Source organism: Bidens hawaiensis, unplaced genomic scaffold, assembly GCF_021521415.1.
Source record: "Bidens hawaiensis isolate Kalapana, Puna unplaced genomic scaffold, B.hawaiensis_p1.1 tig00053107_1, whole genome shotgun sequence".
NCBI classification, from domain to species: domain Eukaryota; kingdom Viridiplantae; phylum Streptophyta; class Magnoliopsida; order Asterales; family Asteraceae; genus Bidens; species Bidens hawaiensis.
The window spans coordinates 1-6,502 of record NW_027506243.1 but is presented as its reverse complement, the minus strand read 5'-3'; the positions used below and the strand labels follow the sequence as shown (position 1 = coordinate 6,502).

At 36.4% G+C, this 6,502-nt stretch overlaps 1 non-coding gene across 1 annotated transcript; it reads left to right on the top strand.

The window, feature by feature from the left end:
* Positions 1-710: 710 nt before the first annotated feature.
* LOC143617213 (small nucleolar RNA R71) lies at positions 711-819 on the top strand. The gene has a single exon (XR_013150792.1). It is a non-coding gene; the product is annotated as a small nucleolar RNA R71 (small nucleolar RNA).
* The last annotated feature ends 5,683 nt before the right edge of the window (positions 820-6,502 follow it).

Sequence of the window (6,502 nt, the reverse complement as noted above, 5' to 3'; positions counted from 1 at the left end):
GTTGACCCATTTGTGTGGTCAATGATTGGATGGTCTTGTCACGAACTTCATCCTTTTGAATTCGGGCTTCATCAAGTTGATTTCTTTTCTACATGTCTTGTTGCATCAACTTTAACATGTCCATCACTTCATTCCCACTTGATGAACCTTGACACGAAGACCCGCTTTGACCACCACTCATTCCTTGAAGTTGACCTTGACTTCCTTGATTGAAGTATTGTTGACGAGGAATAAAGTGTGTTTGAGAAGTCCCTTGGAAATTAGGATTGAGTTGAGTTGATTGATTTCCATAACAAAAATTTGGATGATTTCTCAACCCGGGGTGGTAGGTGTTTGAGTTCATGTTGAAATTCCAATTACCACCTCTTTGACCTTGAATTGCATTTATCTCTTCAACTTGTGGTTACCCTACCGTACACACATCAGCCCCATGACCCAACTCGTTGCAATTTGTACAAACATCAATTCTTTGATTAGTAGTTTGTACCCCCACATCTTCTACGACATGAACTTGAGGTCTTCCAATTGCCGGTCTTGCTCTTCTTGCAGTTTGAGCCTTTCTCTTCGATGTGACCGACATTTGCTCGAAGAATGCCCAATCATCTTGTTCATAATTGGTACCAAATGTACCATTTGTGATTGACATTAAGTCTCGCTCGTCTTCCGCATTCAACCCCTCATGAAACGCATTCAACAACTCCCAACGAGCTATACCATGGTGAGGACAATTTTTGATCATCATATTAAATCTCTCAAATGCTTCATGAAACATCTCACCTGATTGTTGTTGGAAGCTTCTTAAACTTCGTCTCGGATCATTAGTCTTTTGGGCCGTATAAAACTCTTCTAAGAACCTTTGTTGCATCTCGGCCCAAGTGTAAATTGATGCGGAAGGCAAAGTGTAGAACCATCTCTTTGTCTTATCTTCTAACGAGAATTGGAATAAAACCAACTTAACTTCATTCGGTGAAAAACCTTGACCCCCGATCGTGTTACAAATTGAATCATATGCCTCCAAGTGAAAATAAGGTTCTTCGGTTGCTAAACCTTTATACTTTGGTAAACTTTGGAGCACATTGGTTCTAACTTCGAACATTCTTCCATTCTGATTTTGAGGAATAACCACCGGAGATGGGTTATTGGTGATGACCGATCTGAAATGAGCTTCAATTCCCCTAACCACTTCTCTTGCATGTCGTCTTGGTACCCCCAATGGTACCATCGGTTGGCCCATTTGCTGGTAAACAGGCCTTTGTTGTGCATATTGTTGAAATTGTGGTTGAGGATTTGGTTGTTGAGGTGGTTGATATTGCTGTTGTTGTGGAACTTGTTGCAATGGTTGTGGTTGTTGTATTTGATTGACATGTGGTCTACCCCATTGTTGCACTTGATGTTGCGGTTGTTGTTCGGGTACATACCCAAACTGCCCTTGAATCCTCAATTGGTTCCCATCAACCCCACTTAAATATCCCTCTTCAAACTCTTCATACCCTTCATTTCTATCACCAAAACGTGTCCCACCAAACAATTGCCGTCCCGATCTTGGAACCAGTGAAATATGAGTTATGGGTGGGTCTTGGGGGAATGTGTATGATTGTTGATAAAGTGGATTTTGTTGAGATTGGAAAGATGATTGTTGTGGTGAGTTTGATGATTGTCCTTGAATAGTCATGAAATTTGTCAAGGGTGGAAGGTTAACTGGTGGCTGAAAACTGAACATGGTTGAAGTAGGTACACTTGTAGAGATTGTAGTAGTAATGGGTTCAGTGGATGATGGGTTTTCAGCATTGATAGGTGGCGGCATTGGTGGTAAAGTTTGTTCCGAAGCCATGATTGTGGTTTCAGTTGTTCGACTTTGTGTGCTTGGTGACCCGATAACCTTATTCTCCCTTTGAAGAATCCGATTCTGACGAAAAGTTCTCTCGATTTCAGGATCAAAAGATAACGGTGATGAAAATCGAGAGCTTCTCGTATGCATATACCTGTAAGTACCTGCACACTAGCACAACCCGCGTAAAATTGACAATAACAATTAAACAAAAATTACACAAGTTGTGCACTACTCCCCGGCAACAGAGCCAAAATTTGACGTGAGGTCGAAGACTCGCACAAAAATAAACCAAATACGACTAACTAGATAGCGGTAAGTGGGTGTCGAACACGAAGAGTTTGTGGAATATGTGTTACTAAAGTAGCTCAACAATTAACTAATATAAATATAAATGATGAAAAAGTAATTTTGAAGTTGGTTTTGATTTGATTTTATAAACTAAATAAACTGAATGGAAGTTGTAAACAGTTGATTAAGCGAGCATTTCTCTTGGGGTTCGGTTTATCACTCAACACTTATGTTAACATTCAATGGATAACCATACTATTTTGCTTTTGTGTAGTTATAATTGTTTGTGATTAATCAAGAACTAAGTACTCGGATTCCTAGAACACGATGTTGTTACTTATTATTCAATCAATATGTACTTAACCCTAATTCCTTCTACTAAATCTCAATTGTCAACGACACCAAGAACGTATAGAGTGAAACTAGGTTAAAACGATATAGACAAATTACAAACAATCAAACAAACATAATGATTATACTAACATAAACGATTAGATAATCAATCCAAGTGCAAGAACGATAAACATAAAGTGTTTTGTGATAACCTTACAACCAAGAGAAATACCTAAGATTTTAGCCACTCATGGTTTGAGAAATCATCATCACATCAATTGTAATCAACATACGAATCAAAAGCCTCAAAATAATGTTTACCAATACCCTAAGATGATAATCTAGCCTCTCCCAATCATCCCCAATTGTTTATGATTGAAAAAGATACCCCAAAAGACAAGCATATGACCCCGGCAGTTACGATCGGACAGTGGACCGTGGGCCACGGTCCAAGCCATGGTCCTCCTTTTCTTCCACGGTACGGTGAATTCTGGAATTTTTGTGTCTGTTGAACCGTGGTCTATGGTGTGAACCATGGGCCACGGTGGAGCTTGTTCCCAATTCTTGTTTTCTTCATAATTTCCTCATTTCAACTCCGGATTTCTTCACCGTTTTCACCGGTGTTCTCGTAACATCATCCTTTAACTCCTCTAACCTTCAATCACACGACATAGTGTAGTAATCCAAATCCTTGAAATTAAACATAAATGCCCATGATTTACCTAAAATTACTACACTTAAGGGTGGTTCTACAATCGACCTGTCAGTATGTATGTATGTAAGTATGTATGTATGTATGTTTGTATGTATGTATGTATGTATGTATGTATGTATGTATATATGTACGTATGTGATATAATTATGCTAAGCAACAAGTGAAACTTTGACTATTTGTTTATATAACGTGGCCTCCACTGCCCACGTCCATCCCGTGGTCTCCATGTTATTCCCGTGCCCCCCTTCCGCCCATGACATTCCCCAATTCACTATGCTTAACACTACATAACTTGTATGTATCAATATATGGTCATGTATAATTGCAGTAGATCCTCGGCATCCATGCCGTCTCAATTTAGTTTGTACAATTGCAGTAGAACCTCGGCATCCGCGCCGTACTCAATTGGGTTTGTCATGTATACGATCATGTACAATTGCAGTAGAACCTCGGCATCCGTGCCATATTCAATTTAGTTTGTTAAATCAATAGTACTATCCACATTCCACCGGCTCATATTTAATTACTGTGTTTATGAGGACTTTTCGTGTGTTAGCACGTAGGTAATTCACATCATAATGCGTTTCTAAATAGATGGATATATATAAACATGTTTTTCACCCCAAATGTTCGTAAAACAGTTTTAAAAGAGGGGTCTTGAAACTCACCTTATGGTGATATAATCAGCACTATAATTGATACAATCAGTTCGATAAGTGTTTACAGCTTGTGCGTCTCATTTATTACCCAATTCCTATAATCGGTATCATATATTTAATATTAATATAGTCTCCAGACTGAATCGGGCTTTATATCTTGTCTTGGTATAGCTGTTACACTCAGATCATGTTAGTACTCTTGGATTGTGACGTTTTACAATATCTAATGTTCAAAATCAGACTTGGCTCAGTTTCACCATTTCGCGTGCTGGGCCAAGTTGGTCGTTGAAGCGTTTCGAAAACAGGTAAGATCACACAAACTTGAGTAAACATGTCGATTGATAAAATGATTCAATTTATAAAGAAAATTCAGAGTTTAGATGTTTGGATTCGCTACATGGTTTGTTTCCGTTTCATACAGTCTGGTTTGGGGAAAAAGGCGCACAATTCACCCGAATGGTCCGAATTTCTCACCAAATGTTTAGTTTTACTCAATTAATCCAAAAATATAACATTTGACCACTCTTGATGTTATGATATTCCAACAAGTTCATTAATCTGAGCATTGCCGGTTTTTATCAGAATTTATATTTGTTTAACTTTTCATTTTAGCACAACCCTTTATCCGAGCATCTTTAATTTTCAAAAATTTATTCATTTACAAATTAATAAGTGTAGATTTTCATAAAAATATTTTTGAAATTATTTACTTATTTATTAATTTAAAAAAAATTCATTATAAATGTTATTTTTAACCGATAAATCATCCGTTTCTACCAAACAATATCTGAAAAATCTGATTATTTTTCTAACTGGCCAAAATGGCTTCCAAAAATCCCTGTAATAATTCCAGAACCAAACTTCTTGGCTAAAATACCTTTTTGTGCAATAAACAGTCGTTAAAACTAGATTAAATGAGGATTCAGAAATGATATCTAGGTTTCTCCAACTGACCCCAAAATTTACGTGTGATCTTATAATGAATTATTTGAGTTCTCCATAAAACTTCATAGTTTTAAAACTGTTTTGCTATTTTCCACAAATAAACCTCAATAAGAAGTAATAAAATAATCAAATATTTTTAGATCGTCGAAAAATTTCCAAACTTGGAAAAGTACTCATTCATACAATAACTGGTGTCCCTACAAATTTTCATAGGTTAACAGTAAACACGTCACAATCTATACACAACCCGCACCTAAACGAGTGTACGGTTAGTACCTTTGCGTTTTCCGATCGGTTAAGCCCTTTTCCATGTTTCCGGGTTCTTGGCCGCCTAGAAAATATATCTATAGTCCATGTACCACAAAAACAATCATAGAACATCAATAATCAAGGCTTGTAACAAAGGCTTTCGGTTAGGGTTCTAAATCTAGTTTTTAAACTGTAAAAACGCGATTTAAACCTAATAATCCGATTTTTTTTTGTCAAAAAAGTATTTGATTCAGATTATGCAACATGTTTAGCATCAAAATATGCTTTTACACTAGTTTGAAGAGTTTTTCATGGTTAACTATGATTTTTCTTAACCAAATCATAGTTTAGTGATTTAGAACATGTTTAAAACCATGAAATTCAAGATTTTACCATGAGTTTTTAAAGTTTTTTATGGAATAAGGTTTGGAGCAGAGGTTAAATTATCAAAATATCTTGTGTAGAAAATAATCTAGCTTAAATTAGAAAAAAAGAGAAAGGGGTGGGACCCCCCTTTGTACCGATCGCAACTAGTGGGGGGGGGGGGGTTCTAGACCTTTCTTTCTTTTTTTTTTCTCTCATATTGCATGTCTAAACAATCAGCCCTGAGTCCGTTTTAAGTTCGGGTTTGGTTTTTGATTAAAAAAAATCGTTCGTGTGCGATAAACATCGCAAAAGCGAGCGTTTTTCCGGCTAATTTTTGCAAATTAAGAAAAACATACCATTTGGTTGTAAAAATTCAAAATATTTTCACAAGTTTCTTAAAACATCTCAAATAAGTGTTTTATAAGACTTTTTCGGCTTGACGGATGATATAATACTTGTTTTGGTATTAGCGTTTGTGTTTAATATCATAGCGCATCGTTAAATGAAAATCCTTTCGTTTAACTGATTTTCTATATACCAGGGCTATAATATCGATATGTTAGTTACTAATATACGTATATAACATATAGATGCCCCCTGATATGTCCGGGTCATAAACAGTGTCGTTCTGTTAATCGTTTGTTCGTTATGTAACAGTTAAGGTATACCTCGTTTTGTTACGAATGTTACATTAACCGAACCCTAATAACCCAAAATCCTTCGAATTTGATCTTCAAAAGGGGGATAAAGAACCAAATTGCGAATCGTCTCTTTAGCGCAGATCTTGTGTTCAACGAGCTAAAGCTCTGATACCACTTATTAGGAACAAAAGGGCGATGCGGAAGCGATAACACTCATGCACAAATGATAAACATGCAGAAGCAGAAAATAGACGAACACAATACAAGAAATTTACGTGGTTCTGTCCTAGCGGGGAACCTACATCCACGAGCTGCAACTAGGTTATTTCATTGATTGGTGCTACAAAATCCACAACTAAATAACTATAATAATGCAATTATTATAATAATCCAAAACAACTAAATAATCCATAACAAAATAATAATGCAATTATTTCTTGATTTTTATTGTCTAAGGTATTCTATGTGTTCTTCA